This window comes from Callithrix jacchus, chromosome 17, assembly GCF_049354715.1.
Source record: "Callithrix jacchus isolate 240 chromosome 17, calJac240_pri, whole genome shotgun sequence".
Taxonomy (NCBI): Eukaryota; Metazoa; Chordata; class Mammalia; order Primates; family Cebidae; genus Callithrix; species Callithrix jacchus.
The window spans coordinates 21,056,551-21,080,443 of record NC_133518.1 but is presented as its reverse complement, the minus strand read 5'-3'; the positions used below and the strand labels follow the sequence as shown (position 1 = coordinate 21,080,443).

The following is a 23,893-nucleotide window of genomic DNA, read 5'->3' as shown; positions in this document are numbered from 1 at the left end:
GTCGGCCCTCCACTAGATTTTGAGTATTTGGAAAACTAGAAAAATTCTCTTTTTAGGTTGGATGTGTGACATGTATCACATTGTAAAAAAAAGAGTGCTCAATGAACTGTATTTGAGGAATTGCACCCAATGGCAATTATTTTTACTGAAATTGGATTAAGATTGTAAGATTTTGAACTTTGAGCTTATGTAATTATAAATTGAGACCTTTCAGTCTTGAGGGAATGACTACATTTTACATGTGAGAGGTATATAAATCACCATGGCCTAAAGAGAGACTGTGGCAGATTGCATTTTTCAAAGATGGCTTTAACAAGACAACCTATCACACTTTTTTCTTTTTTCTCTTTCTTTCTCTCCCTTCCTTCCTTCCTTGCTTGCTTCCTTCCTTCCTGCTTTCCTGCCTTCTTCCCTTTTCTTCTTTTTTTCTTTTCTATCTTTCTGACAGGGTCTGACTCCTTCCTGGGCTCGAGTGCTGTGGCTTGTTCATAGATGACTGTAGCTCAAACTCCTGAATGCAAACAATCCTCCTTCCTCAGCCTCCCAAGTAGCTTGGACAACAGGTATGCATCCATTCCTGGGTAATTGTTTAATTTTTCTTTTTGTAGAGATGGGGTCTCACTTGGTTGCTCAGACTGATCTTGAATTTTTGGCTTCAAGAGACCCTGCTGCCTCAACCTCCAAAAGTGCTGGGATTATAGTCATGAGCCACCATGCCCAGCTACTTTCTTTTTCTTACAATATGCCTTTGATACTCTTCCCATTAAGAGGTATTCATTTCCCATGAATATAGGCAAGACTGTGGCTACTAATGCTGTATGACTTTTGTGAGTAGGCCATGACACGTGATACATTTTCCTAGTTCATTTAGGATGCTTGCTGTTAACGCCTAGCCACTATGCTTGTACCCGTCTAAGAGACCTATTGTAGGAAGGCTCATGTAAAGAAGAATGTAGGCACCTGGCCTACAGTTTGATTGAGCTCTTATCTGATAAACTATAAGAACTTGAGCCTTGTGAGCAAACCATCTTGAATCTTTCAGGACTCAGTTTAAACACTTCAGCTGAGGCTGCATGGATAACTGGATTTGTGAGCAAAATAAATTAATATAGTTTTTTGTTTTATTTAAACAATTTTTTTTTTGGGACAAGGTCTCACTTTATCACCCAGGTAGGAGTGCAGTGTAGATCACTGTACTCTTCAGTCATAGATCACTGTAGCCTCAAATTCCTAGGCACAGGAGATCCTCCCACCTCAGCCTCCCCAGTACCTGGGACTACAGCATGCACCACTGTGTCTGGCTAATTTTTTTTTTTTTTTTTTTTATAGAAGTGGAGTCTTGCTACGTTGCCCAGGCCAGTTGTAAACTCCTGGTCTCAAGTGATCCTCTTGCCTCAGTCTCCTAAATTGTTGGGATTACAAGTGTGAGGCACTACACTCAGCCCAATATTGCTTTTTAAGCCCTAAGTTTTGGACTGTTTTGCCTCCCAGCAAAATATGATTGATAAAACACTGAATGTCCTCTTATGTTTTCCTATGAAGTGTTGTGAGATTTAGTTTCTATCAACACCCCAAAGTCATGTCATACCATTCTTCCTGTGCTTACTTTGTTTCACTAACTTTTCTCCTGTTTTCTAAAACTAGCTAATTCTTATCTTCAGGCTTTGTCATTGTCACTCCCTGCTGAAAATATTTTTTTCCAAATCTTGTAATTCAAATCAAAGTTTATAGATAATATTGTCAAAAATAGAGTCTCTGACCATTCAACCTAAAGTAACCCACCACAAACTCTAGCCCATCTTCCTATTTATTTTCCTCATGAAATTTATATCTATCTAATCTAAATTGCATCAATTTGTTTATCTAATCTAAATTTCCTGTTTTTCACTACTAGTACACAAGCTCTGTTGAGACAGAAGTATCGTTCATCTTGTTTTCTTCCCTAACTCCATTACTTACAAGAGTGCCTAGAACAGTCAGAGAGTGGGCACTCCACAAATATTTGTTGAGTTAATGAATCAGTGGAAATAAATATTAATTCAGCTTTACTGTATAGAGCAAAATAGAAAGCCAAGATTTAATCTAATTCATATCATAAAACAATACCTTCTTTTAAAAAATTAAATACATTAAATTGACATAGAAAAATGTTCACCATCTTGTGACTTTATAAAACAAAATTGATTTCTATATTGCTTGGATTATTTCTACAATTTTTTTTATATGGTTTTTGCCAATAAACCATATAAAATGAAATTTTTACATAAAATTCACGTATTTGTTATTTCCCAGGCAGGGTGGCTCACTTCACGCTCAACCTCCTAGGCCTAAAAGATTCGCTCACCTCAAACTCCCTAGTAGCTGTGACTACAGGTGCACACCACCATGTCTGGATAAGTTTGTAATTTTTGTAGAGGTCTCGCTGTATTACCCAGGCTTTTCTGGAACTGCTGGATTCAATTAATCCTTCCACCTCAGCTTCCATCTCAACCTCCCAAAGTGTTGGGATTATAGGTGTGAGCCACCATGCTTGGCCAATTTTCAATTTTTAGTGTCAGGCTTTGAGTTTAGTGTCAAAAAAAAAAAAATTCCAAAGAAGATGCACTTACTTACTGGTAGCACTTACTAAAAGAAGACTCCAGTGTCTTGAAATATGGAATGTGGATTCCTGGCATTATAGAGATACAACTTTTCATCTAATCGATGTATAAGATAGACAAATAGTTTCATTTTATTTTCTTGGAGTTTAGGTGTTTTCACCCCAAAGTCTGCGTAACAAATCAAGTGCACGAAAATAGTTAGAATAACACTTTTCAACGAGAATCAATCCCAAAGTAAGTGAAAGAAAATTCTCTAGTGATTTTCTCTCTCAAGAGGGGCAGCAGTCTAAAATCTCAGTAGTATCTAATTCTGAAAGAATCAGGGGATCCGTTTATGTCATAATCTAGTATTTGCAGCCTGCTTTGATTTTCCTTGGGAGTTCCTTGGATATAGTTTACTGAGAGAAGTATGCAAAGTACTCCTGATTTGGGAAGCATGAAAATAAATCCTCGGGCCCAGAGACCATCTTCTACTCTGAGTCATCCCTTTGCCTGTTCTGAGCAACCTCTACTGTTGGCTCTTGCACAAGGATCTTCTGAGATTAGTTGTTGGTAGACTCTAATTGCCTGTTATTTCTTACTCATTCCCTTACTCTTTGATAAGAGTTGAAAGCCCATGACTTTAACAAATTTTGCACTTACATCTTATTCTATTAACCTAATCATAGTGCAATTTCACTTAAGTACAAACACAGGTATAGGAATCATGACTTAATTTTAATTCCTAACTCACTGTTAGTAAGCCAGCTCATGTTTTTACTAAGCAATATCCAATGCAAATAAATAATAACACATATTTAGCATATCTCAGTGCCTCGCTCTGTCTGAAGAGCAAAAGATGATATAATTTCTGGTGCTTATCTTGACGTTTCACAGAATGTTTCCTTTATTTTCATACTGTTCCCTTAGGCCACTAGATGCAGTCACTTTCTCTACCACCTGCTGTCCACCACATGCTCCTTATCTTTTTCTTTAGACTCCTGCTTCATCTTCTTCCTCTGTTTGTGACAACTCTTTAGATGATCGGGCTTCCTCCACTTTCCTTACCTTCTTCTCATCACCTCATAGCATCTTTCATCATTTTCCACATATATTTTTTGCTTTATGCCATACTATATTTGTAAAACGCATAAAAGATTGCTAGTATTTTTATTTTATAGATGATGAAACTGAAGTATGGAAGAAAACTGTCTCACCACAGGCTGTGATCTGTGGGCCTTTTAGTGGGTTTAATAGGAGGAAAGCAAAGGTGAAATGCCAGAATAGCGAAGGTGGAGAAAGTTGACATGAGTGATAGAGACCTAAGAAAGTGGAAGTTAAATGGTCCAGAGCATAAAACGATCTGAGGAACAGTAGAAAGCAAAAGAGAAAAAGACCTTAAAATTGATGACTCTTCTGTCCCAATAACCTCAAAGTGCATTTCAATTTGAAATCTCTACCACTTCATTGCATGGAGACGAAGGAAAGAAACCATACAGAGCATTTATCTCTTCCTGAAGTATCCCCAATTCATAGAGTCTCTAAGACATGGGGAAAGGAAAACACTGTGGACAAGTTTAGTTTGATATCAGTTATTGCTATTTCTTTTCATCCCTTCAAGTACATTTATAAATTCAATTTCACATGTAATTTAACCTCATCTACCTAACATATTCTGCTGACACATTCTGTTTATTAAGCATTAATCATATATTTTACTGGCCCTAAATTATGCTTTTATTATACTTGCTTATTTTCAGGTAGGGGCCACGGACAGGGGGAATGACTTTCAATAGAATCGTAATCTCTAGTATCATCACCTGCACAATGATATCGTCAACAATAGACTTAAGAATCCTGTTGGCTCCGCTTGCTATAAATTTATCAGTTTCCTCTGGTTCTCTCTATCAGCCTCAAGGTTGGATTCCTGTTCAATATTTTCTTATTTATTCTTACTTGTAGGGCCAATGCGTAGAGCTGCAGAGTTTCTATGTAATTCAAATCCACAGGGTGCCCCTAGCATTCTGAAGTATACAAGGTGCCGAAATATATCTAATAACCCAGCATCAGCTCCATATAACAGTTTTCACTAGGACCTTCAGCAGAGCATACACTAATTACTGCAAAGAGAAAACAAAACTAAAATGAATAATAAACAGAAGATTTATTTGATGAGTATCTACAATGAGGCAGGTTCAAGGTGTGTTATGAATGTTGTGAACTCAAAAGTGGATAAAAAGAGCCAGCCCCACTCTCTTGGATCTTGCATTCTAGTATGAATAGGGGCAGATAATAATCAAATCAAATAAAACAAGATTTTGAAGAGTAATAAATGCTATGAAGAAAAATAAAACATTATAATATTAAAGAATAAGTAGACATGGATGCTGTTTTGGGGAAAAATTATATAAATGGGCATATAAGCAGAAAAGCAGATACTCTGATAAGAGGATATATGAACTAAAATCAGAATGAAGTGAATTAAGTGAGCCTACCATGTAAGGACTAGGATTCTGGGACAGGGGAATAGCAAGTGCAAATATCCTCAGACAACAGTGTGCTGAGAGTGCTCAAGGAATAGCAAGGGGGCTCTGTGGCTGGGGTGAAGTGGGCAACAAGTAGTATGATAAGAAATGATGACACAGAGGAAGCTAGAGATAAAACCCCATTCTGACATTCTTCTAAGCCATAATAACAATGTAGAAATTCATTCAATGTGTGATAGGAAATCACTGAAAGATTTTAAGCAATAGTAACACTATCTGATTTGCCATTTAGAAGTCATTTAGAAATCAATAAATTCTATAATTGCTGGTATGTTCAGAATAGACTGAGTGATACAATAGAGGAAGCAATGAGGCAAGTTAGGAGGTTGCAGAAGTTGTCTGCATTATAAATGATGGTGACTTCAATGGTGGTAGAAGTAAGAAGAAGGGTGAAATAAGAACATACAGTTAAGGTAGCTCTTGTTACCTTTAGTCTGACAGCTGTTCACTGAGGGATCAGTTATGAGGTATGAGAGAAAGAGGGATGACAGGTGATTGCAAGGTTCTAACCCTGAGCAATTAGGTGAATGGTGATACCATTTTCTACATGGGTTTGGAAGACAAGAAAATTTGAGGGCAGAAGATAATAGGAATCAAGAGATTATGCCTGGAGATGCTGAGCTGAGTTTGAGGTGCTTAAAAGATATCCAGTTAGAGCTAATTATGGTTTGTAGCAGGGAAAGAGGTACTTTAGCAATATGCATGTGGTCACTTACTTGCTGACTCAACTTGCTGGTGTGAGGAACCAGGTAACTCTCAGAAATTTAGGTAGTGTGAAAGAGAAGGCAAATATCTAGTAGTAGAGTTTAGTTTCAGTGTTTGAATTATTATGGATAGACTGACAGTAGGAATGTTATTAAAATATGTGACAAGAAATTCCAGTCATAATTCAAGAAAATATTTCTCTAGAAATGATAACAAATACATTTGCACAGAGTTCCCATTGGTCCTGAATCCTGAAAGGAGCTGCAAGTGCCTTTAAGAGGCTACAGAGTATGATCTGCTGTAGTTTTCCTGAGCTTGTTAAAAATAGCCCTGGGCCAGATACATGCCATTGTTCAAAATTAAGTAGATCACTCAGCACCTGCTTTTTCTGTACCCTGTCTTCTGTTACCCCAGGTGCTGTCTCAGACACTGATGGGTTCTTGGCTTTCACTTCTAGGTATAATCATGATATCTGCCTACGGAGAAGGTAATGATCCTTGGAACAAGATATACAAGTTGGGTAGATATTTATTATCTTAGGATTGAGCTTGCATTACTAATAATAGGCCTCTTGTCTTGAGTCCTTACCCTGTGCAAAGCCCTTGCAAAACACATCACAGATTTTATCTCATTTAATCTCGGCAACAGTGGTACCAGGCAAAATCTGGTATTATTCTCATTTTCTATTTAAATAAATATAATTGTAAAGAAATTAAGTAAATTGCACAAGGCCTCCAAGTAAGTTGTCGAACAATGAAGATTCAACAGGCACCATCTGCTTCCAATGGCTGACTACTTACTACATTAAATTGCTCTCATGAGCATGGGAGAATCCTGGCGAAATATTTTGCAGACTGCTGGAGGTACGTGACTGGTTATTTTGAAATTGAGCTCCATCATGGCCCCAAGAATTTCTGACATCTTTAAAGAGAGCAGAATTTCTAATATCTCTTGAGATTTTTTAGAGAAAATATCAGGTTCCTATTTTAAAATAGAAGTAACACATATTTTTAAGACAGACTCTTTTATTCTAGCAAAATTACTTGAATTGGATATAACTAAACAAATAAAAGACAGACTCGGATATCAGAAAAGCTATTTCAGATTCTTCATTAGAATAAGTAAAAATGCTCTATATAATAAGAGAAAATTTGGTCACTGTGGTCTATCTCTGCAGCCTGATATCTATTTTTTGTTGTTGTTAATAGGATAAGACTTGGCTGTTCTAGAAAACTACAGCCTGTGCTGTGGAGAATGGTGAGTACTTGTTCACAATTGATGGAAAATGAGAGGCTGAATGAGAAAAAGCAAAGGAACTGTTTTCCTAAGAGTCTTAAGACCCTGAAGGACTTGTTCTTCCTCTGGTGATCTAGGAGATAAAGATGAGAGATAGAAATGGAGAATAGCTGGAACAAAAAGGCAAAGAAGTATAAACTATCATAAAGATGCAGCCTTTGCAAGCATGCAAAACCCACAAACCATAGAAAGTGAACCTATACTAGAAATATAATTATTTAAAAAATAATAGATTTTTAAATTTCCCGTAAACAGAGAATATAGTTTTTTCCTAAATACCCATATTATATTTAGTAAATACCCATAATATTAGTAAAAAAAAATGAAAACAAAATTTATATGTTATATTAATGGAATTAATGGAATAAAATTAAAAGTTGAAATTCAGAATAGCCAAAATTAATCTTTGAAAAAAATATTTTAATATTTGTGTTAAAGGGGAAATCAAAACTAAAATTACATATTACTTAAAAATGAATCTTACTATGTATCAAATCATATGATATCAAAATCATACTCTAAAGAAATTTTGTAGCTGTAAATGTATTTTTTAACTTAGATAAATGAAATTTGCATTCACCTCAAGAAGCTAGCGAAACAACAAAATATTAAGAACTGAAATTAACATAACTTCTGGCCAGTTTGTTAAATAAAACTGAAACCAGAATATTTCTTTGAACTTCCATTAAATAATACCAAGAACAAGAAAAAATAAAGCAATTATTTGTTCTAGAAAATATTTGCTCTTTGAAATTAAGACCAATAACCAGCTAAAATAGTTTTTAATCAAAACTAACAAAACTATTCATCAATATTCATTTCAAGATCCTGGCTTCATGGTGCCCATCAATCTAAAAACTATTTCCTAGATTCTGTTAAATATGCACCAATTGCCCTCTTGTCAAGACTAGCTTTAAAATTACTCAGTGAAGGTATAAGATTCTAATAAACATCTCCCTTTCCCTCTGACTGCTCCTTCTTGCAAAGCATATTATACTTGTACTCTATCGAGGTGATAGTTTTCCTTCCTGCAGTAGATCTAACAATCTTAGCTGTCTTGATCAATATTTCTGGAGATATTTCATGAAGTTAACAGTAAATGGAAGATAAGTAAATCAATAAATATTTTAAAACCAATTATTTTAATAAAAAAGAAATGGCATTTTTTTTGACAGAATTGCAAGTCACATATGGAGATACTATGCTCCCAGGAGTTGGAGATTAATTCTTGTCCTTTCTTTACACCACCCCATTGACATTGGGCTAGATTTGCTGATATCTTTCAAAAAATAGTGCAGTGAAAAAAAAAAGTGTGTTTTTTAGCGCAAGAAACAGTACATTCTACCTCAACCAAATGATGGAATTAACATCACAGATTCCATGTGGGAATCATTACCTCCCTGGTACAATGTGATGAGAAAGGCACTTCCCTCTGTGATATTATTTCAAATGGCTGATAATTCTGGTCTAACTGAGAGGAAAAACAACACTAATCCATTGGGGACCTTCAACAGGACACCTGCCCAGTATGCCTTTTAAGGTCATGAAAACTAGAAAGAAGAGATAAACAATCAGATATTAGGACATTGTGGAAATGGAACAATTATATGCAATGATGTAGCCTAGATTAAATCCTAAGTCAGTAAGAGGATATTGATGGAAAAACTGGTGAAATGCAAATAAGCCTTGAATTTAGTTGTAGTAATATTCTAAAATAAAAAAAATGAAATTGAAACAAAATAAAGTATACTTCCTATATAAATGAGAAATACATCAGATAATTCGGATTAAAAACAGAGAAAGAATCAATTAGTACTAAAAAAGGGACATCCCCAAAGAATCAGAGTTTATTTCAAAATGGCTTTCTCGTGAATTTTATTCTAAATATTTGAAAATGTAAATAAATTTTGAAATTTTATTAAAAATACTTAAAAATGCCAGAATTAATCAAGTATATTGGAAATTTCATACAATCAGTAGCTCTAGATTTAAAATAAAGGAATAAAAAACCCTACCAATGGCAAATGGTAGATTATTTGATTGATTCATAGAAAATATAAGATATTCAAATAAACTATTATTATAAGTAGTTGAAGTTCTAACACATTCACATCGTTTTCTTTTGATTCTTAGTAAGGCAATATTAAGAAAAAAAAATTCCTTCATGAGAAAACAACTACAAAATTTGTATATATTTCAAACATAAAATAGTTAAGATTTTTGGTGAAAAATACAAACCTTTACTGAAGAACTAAATAAGACATACAAAAACAAAAATATACCAGGTGTGTGTCAAATAAGTTTATACATCCAACACAACTCTAATCATTGTGGCTTAGCTAGTCATAACAAATACAAAAGAAAAAGAAGAGTGAGAAAAAGAATGTACTCAACTCATTAAATAGGTCTCAATGATTACATATAATATATTAAAATGAAATATAAAATCAAATAAAATGTTTTTATTTTCTTGAGAGACTTGTTTCTGTTCAAGATATGTGGTTTGAAAACAAAACAATGACAAATAAAATTACATATAATTATTTTAAAAGTGATTTATGGCTAACTATAGCCACAATTTAGTTGCAAAAAGAAAACCAATATAGTAAATTATGGCTTAATGGTCAACATATATTAACGACATTAAATCAATGAGAAAAATATCTAAACATTCCAGACCAATAGATAAAGAAAATGAAGGTAATCCATAGAGGAAGAAATAAATAAGAGCAAGAATCATGTAAAAATGTGAAACCGCATTAGTGACTAGGTTATGTATTTGATTTGAAATAAATATAATTCAAAATTAGTGAATGTGGCAGTGTGGTAAAACATATACAGTTGGTGGAAAGCAAATTGGAAGACAAAATACTTTCTCCTGTCAGCCAACATGTGAACGTGCAAACATTTTGACTAAAAAATTCTGCTTGCAAAATTCAAAGCTATATAAACTCCCCCACATAGCTGTTCAGTGTTTCATCATTTTTAGGAAAAAAAAATGCAGCTGCCTTATATTTCATCAATAGGAGGATAATTTAACAAAGGAAGATATTTTCCATTTGGATATTTCCAGTGGAACCCTGGCCTATGAGAAAAAACAGAAGAACGATATCTTCAATTTGGAGTAGCTGTCTCATGTAATAATGAGATGTACTTTTGTACAAAGATGCCCACACTACTGTGATTGATGAGTGGGGGAAAAAAATAACGAAGAGTGGTATACACAGTCAGGTTTCATTTCGTAAACCTTTTTTTTTTTTACGAAAAATATACTGTTATATATTTTACACATGTATATTTTTTGACACAGATACATATATAAACATTTTCACTTGCATGTGCAGAATGTACATTGAATATATCAATGTGTTGACAGATTACAAGTAGTGTGTAAGAGCTAGGAGACAGGAATGAAAAATGTACTTTTCACTTATATATTAATATTTAATTATTATTGAATATTTTCAATGAGCATTTACTTCTTTTAAGATTATTTACTTCAAATTATAGCCAGTGAAAATAAAAGCTTGACATCCTCTATGCCCTGCCCCAATAAGGCTAGATGTTCTTGCTGTTATTATTTATCACTGTGTACATTACGGCTTTTTATGTAAGCATCAAGTGTAAAATGCCAAGCATGTTATGAAGTCAAAATACCTTTGATGGTTAATTTAATGCAAAATAATCAATAAATATTTGCCAATGACATAAATAAAAAATAATTTAACCAGTGGAAAAAAAAAGTATAAACATAATAAGGTAACAGTAGTTGTATTAGTCTATTGTCATGCTGCTATGAAGACATACTCAAGACTAGGTAACTTATAAAGAAAAGAGGATTAATTGACTGAGAGTTCCAAATGACTGGGGAGGTCATGGGACACCTATAATCATCGTGAAAGTCACCTCTTCACAGGGCAGCAGGAGAGACAAATGAGTGTCAGCAGGGTAAAGGCCAGATGCTTATAAAGCCATCAGAACTAGTGAGAACTCACTCACTGTCATGAGAACAGCATGGGGGAAACAGTCCCGTGATTCAATTACCTCCAACCAGGCCCCTCCCATGACACATGGAGACTTTGGGAACTACAATTCAAGAAGAGATTTGAGTGGAGAGACAGCCGAATTATATCAGTGGGGAAAGTAAAGGAGAAAAATGAGTATGGCAAATTAGAAAGTTACAGTCCTCTATAAAGAATTTAAAAAATAAAATGGAAAGCTAAACATCAAAATTTAACTGAGTGGAAGCAATAACCATTAGGCATTGATAAAAATGATCTATTAAAATAGATAATTAAAATGATCTATGTAAAATAGATTTTATGTCTATTTTACAAACAAAATAAAACATGATCATGTACGCCATTAGATACAACAAATTAGCTTTGCTGTAAAATTGCTTACATAGTAATAACACATGTCATTCATTAGGGTTCTTTAAGCATCAGGATTTCCTCACAATTCTGTAAATATATTTTAAGTAGAAGAATTGCTGTTTTGCTGAAAGAATTGAATTTATCTGGTTTTCACAATGTATCAAGTAATCATATTTAATATAAAACCTTTTTTAAAAAAACAGTATGCACTTTATTTGGTTTTCTGTGTTGCTTTTCAATTAATACCTTTGAGTTGGCAAGAAGAGAAAGTACCTGATATGTTACATTTATTCATTCTAAAGGTAATCATTGCTCAAAAGATGTGAAGCTTGTGGTTCAGAACCAGGGTACTTAAAATGCATTAGACACATTCATGCTGACATCAGAAACGTGATTTGCTCTCATTGCTAAAATGTGTTATCTTAACATACTGGTTTTTTTCCGGAAAAGTAGCCACATTCATAAAGACTATAATGACAAAGGTATCTGAAAATTTATGTTTAAAGGAGAAAAATGAAATGCTGGCTTTAGGAGTGGTGAATGTTTATCTTTAAATATTTAATAAGGTGGCTAATTTGCGTCACTTAATTTTTGATGTGTATAAAATGTACATTTTTAAATTTTTTTCACTGACAATATTTGTAGATATTTATGGAGTACATGTGATATTGTGTTACATTCATGGAATGTATACATATGTGGATATCCATCATCTCTACTATTTATCTTTTCCATGTGTTGAGAATATTATCTCTGTTACTTCTGGTAGATTTTATTCACCTTTTAAAATAATCAGCCATTTCTAAGTTAAAGTAAGAGACAACTGGATAGTTTTATGCTTGTGTACTTTTGGAATATTACGTTAGCAATACTGGGATACCCTTTGTAGAACCTGGTGTAATTGGTGACTTTTGAAATATTTTATTAGTGCATTTCCTGACACTTCACTCAGCTAGTTTTAGGGATCCCACAGAGTATACTTCACAGATCTAATCTGGTGCAGTACTTGTTTTTGTAAATACAATCTTATTAGAACACCAGCATGCCCATTCATTTGTTTATTTGTCTGGCTGCATTTTTGCTAGATATGAGTAGTTGCAACAGAGGTTCTGATTTGCATAGCCCCAAATATTTACCATTTGGCCTTTTACAAAAATATTTGCTGACTCCTAAATGGAACAAATAGACCCTGTGTCTTGCCCCATCACTGTAACAAACCAAGAAACCACAGAGAATACAGATAGACTATAGGAGCATTTCTCAGGCTTGAGAAATATAAATATTTCCTTGGAAGAATGCAAAGTATTCTCCTCGACCACAAGTAATGACTTAAATTACTTTTATTGTATAGTTTCTTAAATGCAAATAAATACATGTCTAAGGTATACACTTTTTATAGCTTAGTTTGTCCCAAAACATATTTGAAGTATTACACACATAAAATTAACATTAAATAAATTAAATGTTGATGTTATTTTGCACAAACTGACTCTGTACTTGAGGCATAAAAATGGTGCTGACTGATATGACTACGGTCTTTTGAGTTTGGTACATGGCTCTTACTGCACTCTGTGTGATGACTGAGTTCTTTCTACATGTTTCTGAGTTCAAATTTCCATGAAAACTCCCTTGGAACAGAAAATGTTGAATTATTTGGATTTGACTTAAATGATGTGGGAAGCAGAAAAGTTCCTTTTAAAGTTTTCTTTCTTGTTAAGGAGTAAGTGTGTGCTAATAACTTCTTTAAGCCCTATCCTATCTAGCTGCTTAACATGATGTGCTTACAGGCACATAGTACATTCTATGTCCTTGTACTTTAACGAAAATATTTGTGCTAAACGTGCTCACAGGAATGTCCCAGCTCTTCTTTTCTTTTACCTATTTAAAAACATTTTAAGTTAGTAGCCAATCGGGTTTTAGTTTAAATTGTAAAGTCTGGCTTCAGCCAACAAAAATCAAACACAGCAGTAAAAACAACCCCAAATGTGTAAAAAACAAATAGGTCTGATTTCCTTTGTTCATTCTACTCCTGTGGCAAAATGGCTAGCAAGGGTACGCTTCCTGCAGTTCAAAAAGTAAAAATTACTTTGCTAAAATATCTTTTGTCTCAGTGTTAATTTTTCTTTGTGGCACCAACCATCAATCTCCAACAAGTGAGCACACGATGAATACAGAAAGATCATATAACTGAAGTTCTTTAACAGTTCATTTTCAAACTGATGCACAGCATGAGAACCAAAGTCTCATGGAAGTTCTTGTTTATAATGACCACTCAGATTATCTGACATGAGCTCATGTGTATGCATATACACACATGCATAAGCACAGGCATGTATGCGCGCATGTGCGTGCGCGCATGCACACACACACACACACACACACACACAAGCAATATTGTTTAGATGGACAGAGAAATTTAACTGTTCTCATTGAGAACTTCCAGATTATCTGTATACATTGTCTTACCTCTATTCTAGTCACAAAACACTGACCCAGAACAATGGTAGAAATATTGTAAAAGTTAAAGAAGAGCAGGTTAATGGTCATTTAGGCAACGATGAATGATGCTTAACATTGCGCAATGCTGGAAGAGCTTTCATTATAGATTATTATAACTTAAGCAGAAAGTTCAGTCCAGGTTCCCTATTTCACACTCCTGTAAGCAATCTCATAATTTTAATGAAATAAGTGCATTAATGTTTTATTCTGCATACTGTGAGTTAAGAAGGAATTAAACAGAATATAGAAGATAAATGTCTAATATGCCATAAAAACTCTTAGCTAACCTAAATAATTTCCAAAATTTACTACATCAAATGGCTAGGCATTATAGGGCTTTAAGTATTTGTATTAATAACTACTGGAAAAATGATCTAAAACAAAATTAATACTTTAAAAATTCTGAAGAAGTTTGATTAGTTAGAGGAAATGATATAAGGCATAGGAATTTACTTAGTAAAGATACTTGTAATAATGAATCACAGAAAGTTCTGATTCCTATAGTGACAAATCCATGTATGGAAAACTGGCCCAAATCATTATATTTCTTTAAAAATGAGACCTCAAGTTTTAACTTACATTTAGACATATTTTGATGCTTACTTAACACATTTGGAGAGGATTTAGATAACTGCACTTATATCACTATAGAAATCTAGTTTCATTTGCATTTTGAACTACCAAAAGCTTTCAAAATTATGATATTTCTAGGGAGTGTATCTCTGATTTAAACATGTTCCAGGTACCAACAGTTTAACCAACTGTTCTAGAGCAGGCCATGAAATTTGCCTGGGGTGACAATGAGTGAGAATGATGACTTGGACTTAATTCCAGGTTACTTTCACTTTAGATTTCTTCCAAAGTAGTAAATAAACAGAGTAGCTGATATGAAAATGAAAGTCAGTGAGTAATGTAAATAAGATAAGAAAGTAGGTGGGGGGTGAATCAGTCAGGATTCTCTAGAGGAACAGAACTAACAACCTGTGATGGTTAACGCTGAGGGTCAACTTGGTTGGATTGAAGGATACAAAATATTGGTCCCAGATGTGTCTGTAACAGTGTTGCCAAAGGAGATGAACATTTGAGTCAGTGGGCCGGGAAAGACAGACCCACCCTTTATCTGGGTGGTCACAAACTAATCAGCTGCCAGCATGGCTAGAACATAAGCATGCTGAAAACGTGAAAAGAGAGACTGGCCTACCCTCCAGTCTATGTCTTTCTCCCATGCTGGATACCTCCTGCCTTTGAACATTGGACTCGAAGTTTTTCAGTTTTGTAATGTGGACTGGTTCTCCTTGCTCCTCAGCCTGCAGACAGGCTATTGTGAAGGCTTGTGATCATGAGAGTTATACTTAATAAACTCCCCTTTATATGTGATACATGTATAAAGAATATCAGAATATATATCATTAGAATATATATAATATATTATCATATATATATTATATATGAGATATTCTCCCACACATCTGCATTCCAAGTTACAGGGTCCCATTCTTTTCTAATCAATGCCCTCCCATTTGCAATAGATGCCTGGCGAGGCTGTGCGTGCACATTTTGTTGCAGGTCAGCCACTCACGTGATAAGAGCTTGTGTCTATTTTTCCACAATTTCAGCTCTTTCACCACAGGAGATAAAACTCTCATTCAGGGCAATCTTAGAAGATTTGAGGCTCAGTATCTGCTTCCGAAGCCAGGAAATAGAATCCCTGAGTTTATCATTTTCTTTTCTTTCTTTTTTTTTTTTTTTTTTTTTGTTTTTTGAGACGGAGTTTCGCTCTTGTTACCCAGGCTGGAGTGCAATGGCGCGGTCTTGGCTCACCACAACCTCCGCCTCCTGGGTTCAGGCAATTCTCCTGCCTCCACCTCCTAAGGAGCTGGGATTACACGCACGCACCACCGTGCCCAGCTAATTTTTTGTATTTTTAATAGAGACGGGGTTTCACCATGTTGACCAGGATGGTCTCGATCTCTTGACCTCGTGATCCACCCTCCTCGGCCTCCCAAAGTGCTGGGATTGCAGGCTTGAGCCACCGCGCCTGGCGGAGTTTATCATTTTCTTCATCACTTTGTCCACTGAACTTAGGAAAAACCAACGAACTTTATTATTACATTTCTTGGTTATCCACCTATGGTCAAAGGTATTGTGTATAGAGTCACTAAACTCTTTGTGTCTCATGAGCAATGAATCAGGAGTGTCAAATGCATTTATTTTGTATAACTCTCTAAGCAGTTCACGACAAGACTATCAGTGGTCTCCATACAATTAGAAGTAGAGTCTTTAGCATTTTTGTGTTTAATCATGTTAAGCAGCCAACTCCAGAAAACCTGAAACCAATAAAAGAACTCTATTCTTAATATTGTGTTCCTCTAGAACCACTTCTGTTGCCAAAACCTGTATCAGTCAGGGTTCTCCAGAGGGGCAGAACTAATGGAATGTATATATGGGAGTTTATTAAGCATTAACTTACAGGGTCACGAGGTCCCACAATAGTCTGTTTGCAGGCTGAGGAACAAGGAGAGCAGGTCAAGTTCCAAAACTGAAGAACTTGGAGTCTGATGTTCAAGGAAGGGCAGGAAGTATCCAGCCTGGGAGAAAGATGTAGGCTGGGAGGCTAGGCCAGTCTCTCTTTTCACATTTTTCTGCCTGCTTATATTCTAGCCATGCTGGCAGCTGATTAGATTAAGGGTATGTCTGCCTTTCCCAGCCCCCTGACTCAAATGTTAATCTCCTTTGGCAACACCCTCATAGACACACCCAGGATCAATACTTTGCATCCTTCAATCTAATCAAGTTGACAGTATTAACTATTATCATAGAGGGCTGTACATCTATTATCCTAGACCACATAGTTTTCATTTTGCTTGTCATTAAGATACATCAAAATTTGTTGGTATTGATGGACCATGAAGAATGGGAAGCTACTGATTCTCAGTGTGAAGCTATGGGCTCACTTTCTTTTGTGCCTAGTAGTCATCTCAGCACCCAGAAGCAACTTGTACTGTATTCAAAGACAACAGTCCATTACTCAGGAATCTGTGTGGGGTTGCCAACTCTGCAGTGCCTGGGAAGTTTCCTTTTATGCATACTCAGACATGACTGGGTCTATCATACCAATAATACTCTGTTTTCCTAATTATCAGTACATATAAGATTGTTTATTGAAACAAAAGCAAAGTACGCATACAAGGGATAAGGAAAACAAGAAAGAAAAACAATAATACATATTTTTTTCCAATTAAAAGATTCCAAATTATTTTGACCCCCAAAATATCACTTTAGATTATTATCCCATCATAAAATTCTCTGTAAGCTTTTATTATTTTGAAGTTTTATTAATCTTCTCTACAACATACTCAGGAAATTTAGTATACAAATAACTTTCATCACAAGTGCAATAATGAACACATTCATATGAAGAAATGCCATATGAACCCTCTCTAATACAATACCATCTTTTACACTCCCCTTCTTCTCAGAATAGACTGTGGCACATTTCAAAATAGATTCCCTTTAGTTCATGACTTGTTCAGTTGCAAATTCATGTAAACTACAGAACCAGTTTGGCACCTGCTGTGATCATGAATCTACTGCTGTTTCTCTAATCAGAAAACATTCCTATTAGATAAACCATCTGGCTTGAAAAGCATCCCTTTGCATTCAAAATGATTTTGTTAGAACTCAGCCAAAGTATATTTTAAAAGGAAAGATGTGTCAGCAAGACTAGTCTGTTTACTAATGGAACAATCCTCTATTAAAATACCATTTGTGGGATAAAAGCCATAAAATGAAAATATTATACAACATGAACATATTCTAGCTATATGTAAAAATGTGGGTGGTGCCAACCTTTGTCCAAGACTACACAGTGAAATCTGTTGAAATTTAACCAGTCACGGTCATCATCAGATCAGAGCCATCTAAATTGCATGTTATTCTAATTGCAATCATTTCCGTTGAAGTGTGATACATGAATGTTGCTTCGTGACCATTAATATTAACTGTGGGTAGTAGGGTACCACATGGTTATCTACTGAGTAATGTTTATTCTCGTGGTTGTGAGTCACTTTTATTTATAGTCACATTCTTCAAGCTATATATATTTTGTATCATTTAGTCAAAAAACAATGTAATATGACTTTAAGAATAATTCATAGGAACACAATGTATCTAACCTTAGTATTTTTAGTAAATTTGGGGTAATATGATGATAAATATTTTATTTTCTAATCAGGCAAAAGTAGCAGAAAAAAAGTGGTCAAAGCATGTTGATTCAAAGTTAATTAAAGCTTAATGGTCATTAGAAAAAGGATGGATGCTGAAATAAATGTTGCTTGTTAATCTCTTCTCTTCAATTAATGTGTTTATCAAAATTTTGTTGTATGAGCACTTGCTAAAACACTCTTAATTACATTTCAAAAACTAGAGACCAGACTCCTTCCTTCAAAGAGCTTGCCTCTATTTGAAGAAGCAAGACTAATACTTAAAATACCTAGTAATAAAGGAGTACTAGTGAATTTTTGAGATTTGATTGAAAATACCATAGAAATCAGAAAAAAATTCAAATAGGTGAGGTAGAATTTAGGCATTGTTTTAACTGACAAGTTAATGTTAGAAAAATAATTGCAGAAAAGCAAGACACTTGAGAGAACACAGATAATAGCAGAAATGTAGGGTACAGGTAAAAAGGTCTAAATAGCATGCAATGGCATTTGCAGTTGGAAATGTCAAAGTTAAGGTATTGAGAGCTATCCAGAGTTATTGTAATGTGAATCTAATAATTTAATACTTGCCTATAGAAATCAATACTCTCATTGTTTTGGTTTTATTTTTTCAATTGGACTGTGTACTCATCCACAGGGCATACATTGTACTTGAGTGATTTATCATGTCTCATATCTTGCAGTGTTCACAAGATATTTTCTCAAAGAATAAACATGTAAATGGGTACATAATAAATGCTAATTACATGTTTTCTTTTTGTGCTTAAAATATTGTTATTATTTTCTGCTTTAAAATTCAAAATCTATATTATATTGACAATACTTGGGGTGAGGGAAGTAACTTTGTTAAATTAATGTAAAATGTGATTATTGCTAAAATGAAAGAAATGATAAGAATAAAATTGGAGAATCTTAGCAACCTATACAAATCATCCTTTTCATCCTCCTTTGTCATAATTTTCTTTTTTGCTTGCTTTAAATTCTCACCATTGAAATAGCTCTTTTGGGTAGTACAGTGGACATGAAATTATTGCCATCAGGAAGCTACCAAGAACATGCTATGTATTATTTGGAACTGTTATGTATTATCTGGATCCAGAAATAGGTGCTAAAATACTTTGCCATCGCACTATTAACAGGGACATTTTCATCAGATTTGGTAGCTAACAACTTTGAAAGCAGAGAGGAGAGTTTTGTTCAGAAAGAAAATGTTGAAATACAGTGAAATTTCAGTAGGAAAAGGGGAAAAACCCATTATCTATTTCTAGGACTTGGGAAATAGCATCATAATAATCAAACATACAGAAAGGCAAGCTATATCAAAATATATCCACCTGCATATATATATATATATTTAGAGAGAGAGAGAGAGAGAGAGAGAGTATGTGTGTGTGAGAGAGAGAGAGAAAGGATATATGTGTGTTCACATGCAAGGGTGTGAATGTGTGTATATAAACACACTAGTATGTGTTATGTAAAAGTTTTGTCACATAAATAAAATAGAGAAGATAAAAAAACTGAAATAATAAATATTTAATCTCAATATAAGGATTTTCTACTAAGGAGTACTCAATATAATAATTCAGCAAGAAAAAAACCTATTTCTGATAACATTTAGATTAATAAAACTGATATGTACCATTTATTTATCATTTGTCTATTCTAGGTACTGTGACAAATGTTTTCACATTCATAGTTTATAATTTATTTCTCACTTACTCTTATATGGCTTTTTTTTTTTTTTGAGCTGGATACTTGCTCTGTCACCCAGGCTGGAGGGCAGTGGCACTATCTTGGCTCACTGAAACCTCCACCTCCTAGTTGAAGCGATTCTCCTGCCTCAGCCTCCTGAGTGGCAGGGATTACAGGCACCCACCACCATGCCTGGCTAATTTTTTTATTTTCAGTAGAGAAAGGGTTTCACCATGTTGGTCGGCTAGTCTCGAACTCCTGACCTCATGATCTGCCCATTTTGGCCTCCCAAAATGCTGGGAATACAGGCGTGAGCCACTGTGCCCAGCCTATCTGGCTTTTATAGACAAGGAAACTGTTACACCAAGCTCCAGTAGCTTCCACAACGACATAGAACAGCACCTAAGAATGCCATCATTATGTTTCCCAGATGTACATTGATGCAAGTCAAGAAACAAAAAAGAAAAGGAATAATGCTCTCAGTATTGTTTTTGTTGTAGTGATTGGTATTTTCCAGAACTAACAGGCTTTCAGATCCATATTCTCATAAGATTGTGCCGAACAAGGGTTGCCACTTCAAGGATGAGAACCCAGTTTGATACAAGACTTCTTGAAAGATTTCAGTAAACTCACAAGTATGGACACAGCTCACTGTTACTAAATAGAGCTATTGAAACTTGAGGGTCTGGCTAAATTCATATTTACTCTATCTCTTTTTAACATAATCAGAAAGATTCAACAATAGGTTTTTGATGCCAAAAAGAAATAAGACATATATTAAATTTTTCATACATGAACAATTAAATAATGTTATATTTTAACTATGGTTATATATAGTGTGGTTTTTTTGTAGAGTAGTATCAAAGTCTTTGGTTTTTCTGCCTGATTTTGAATCTGAGCACTTACGAGCTGTAGGACCTAAGATAAGTCACTTAACTTCTCCATGCCTTTGGTTATATATATATATTTATTATTATACTTTAAGTTCTAGGGTACATGAGCAGATCTTGCAGGATTGCTACATAGGTATTCACATGCCATGGTGGTTTGCTGCATTCATCCACCTGTCACCTACATTAGGTATGCACCCCAATCACCCCACACCCTGCTATCCCTACCCCAGCCCCATACCCCCAACAGACCCCAGCCTGTGACGTTCCCCTCCCTGTGTCCATGTGTTCTCATTGTTCAACACCCACCTATGAGTGAGAACATGCAATGTTTGGTTTTTTGTTCTTGCATCAGTTTGCTGAGAATGATGGTTTCCAGCTTTATCCATGTCCCTGCAAAGGACATTAACTCATCCTTTTTTATGGCTGCATAGTATTCTATGGTGTATATGTGCCACATTTTCTTTTTTTTATATATACATATATACTTTATTGCACTTTAGGTTCTGGGGTACATGTGCAGAACATGCAGGATTGTTGCATAGGTACATACATGGCAATGCGGTTTGCTGCCTCCATCCCCCCCGTCACCTATATCTGGCATTTCTCCCCACATTATTCGTCTCCAATCTCCCTACCCACTTTGTCCCTCACATTCTCCCCCTGCAGACCCCAGTGTGTGATGCTACCCTCCCTGTGTCTACATGTTCTCATTGTTCACCACTCGCCTATGAGTGAGAACATGTGATGGTTGATTTTTCTATTCTTGTGTCAATTCACTGAGAATGATGGTTTCCAGATTCATCAATGTCCCTACAAAGGACACAAACTCATCATTTTTTATATGGTTGCATAGTATTCCATGGTGTATATGTGCCACATTTTCCTTGTCCAGTCTATCATCGATGGTCATTTAGGTTGGTTCCAGGTCTTTGCTATTATAAACAGTGCCATAATGAATATACATATGTATGTGTCTTTATAATAGAATGATTTGTAATCCTGTAGGTATATACCCAGTAATGGGATTGCAGGGACAAATCGTATTTCTATGTCTAGATCCTTGAGGAATTGCCACACTGTCTTCCAAAACAGTGGAACTAATTTACATTCCCACAAACAGTGTAAAAGCATTCCTCCTTCTTTACATCCTCTACAACATCTGTTGTCTCCAGATTTTTTAATGATTGCCATTCTAACTGGTGTGAGATAGTGTCTCAATGTGGTTTTGATTTGCATTTCTCTAATGACCATTGATGATAAGTATTTTTATATGTTTGTTGGCTGAATAAATGTCTTCTTTTGAAAAGTATCTGTTCATATTCTTTGCCCAATTTTTTGATGGGGTTGTTTGTTTTTTATCGTGTAAATCTGTTTTTGTTCTTTGTAGATTCTGGACATTAGCCCTTTGTCAGATGGATAGATTGCAAACATTTTTTCTCATTCTGTTGGTTGCTGGTTCATTCTAATGATTGTTTCTTTTGCTGTGTAGAAGCTCTTAAGTTTAATTAGATCCCATTTGACTATTTTGCTGTTGCTTTTGGTGTTTTAGTCATGAAGTCCTTGCCTATGCCTATGTTCTGAATGATATTGCCTAGGTTTTTTCTAGGGTTTTTATGGTGTTAGTTCTTATGTTTAAATCTTTAATCCATCTGGTCTAAGGAAGGGGTCCATTTTCTGCTTTCTGTACATGATTAGCCAGTTTTCCCAACTCCATTTACTAAACAGGGAATTCTTTCCCCATTGCTTATTTTTGTTAGGTTTGTCAAAGATCAGATGGCTGTAGAAGTGTGGTGTGACTTCCACAGCCTCTCTTCTGTTTAATTAGTTTATATCTCTGTTTTGATACCAGTACCATGCTGTGTTGATTACTGTAGCCTTGTAATATAGTTTGAGGTCAGGTAGTGTGATGCCACCAGCTTTGTTCTTTTTGCTTAGGATTGTCTTGGCTACCTGGCTCCTTTTTGGGTTCATATGAAGTTTAAGGTGTTTTTTTCCAGTTCTGTGAAGAAGGTAGATGGTAGCTTGATGGAGATAGCATTGAATTTATAAATTACTTTAGGCAGCATGGTCATTTTCATGATACTGATTCTTCCTAACCATGAGCATGAAATGTTTTTCCATCTGTTTGTGTCCTCTCTTATTTCCTTGAGCAGTGGTTTATAGTTCTCCTTGAAGAGGTCCTTCATATCCTTTGCTAGTTATATTCTTAGGTATTTTATTTTCTTTGTGGCAATTATGAATGAGAGTTCGCTCATGATTTGGCTCTCTGTCTGTTATTGATGTATAGAAATTATTGTGATTTTTTCACATTAATTTTGTATCCCGAGACTTTGCTGAAGTTGCTTATTATCTTAAGGAGATTTGGGCTGAGACTATTTGGTCTTCTAAATATACAATTATTTTTATCTGCAAATAGAGACAATTTGACTCCGTCTTTTTAAAATGAATATCAATGGAAAAATCTTCAGTAAAATACTGGCAAACCCAATGCAACAGCACATCAAAAAGCTTATCCATCACAATCAAGTGGGCCTCACCCAAGGGATACTAGGCTGGTTCAACATATACAAATCTATAAATGTAATCCATCACAATCAAGTGGGCTTCATCCCAGGGATACTAGGCTGGTTCAACATATACAAATCTATAAATGTAATCCATCACATAAACAGAACCAAAGACAAAACTACATGATTATCTCAATAGATACAGAAAAGGCCTTTGCCAAAATTCCACAGTCCTAATACTAAAAACATTCAATAAACTAAGTATCTATGGAACATATCTCAAAATAAGAACTATTTATGACAAACCCGCAGCCAATATCATACTGAATGGGCAAAAACTGAAAGCATTCCCTTTGAAAACTGGCACTAGACAAGGGTGCCCTCTCTTACCGTTCCTATTCAATGAAGTATTGGAAGTTTTAGCCAGAGCAATCAGGCAAGAAAAAGAAATGAAGGTCATTCCTTGGTTTTCTAATCAGGTGTTGGTTTGAGGATTAAATCTATTTAGAACAGTGCCTGAAACATAGTAACCACTATTATTAACAGCTATTATTGTGGTATTTATGTAGGTATTCTT

The 23,893-nt window shown here is 35.0% G+C and overlaps 1 long non-coding RNA gene across 4 annotated transcripts in view; it reads left to right on the top strand.

Moving 5' to 3' along the window:
- Nucleotides 1-23,893, top strand: part of LOC118148977 (uncharacterized) — a 249,449-nt gene that overhangs the window by 190,536 nt on the left and 35,020 nt on the right. For 3 of the 4 annotated variants that reach the window (XR_013528878.1, XR_013528877.1, XR_013528879.1), the window contains exons 2-4: nt 449-563; nt 6,288-6,317; nt 7,039-7,087. This is a non-coding gene — a long non-coding RNA (uncharacterized LOC118148977). Of the gene's footprint in view, nt 1-448; nt 2,589-6,287; nt 6,318-7,038; nt 7,088-23,893 lie in introns of those variants that run through there. The other variant, XR_013528876.1, reaches the window with a different exon arrangement.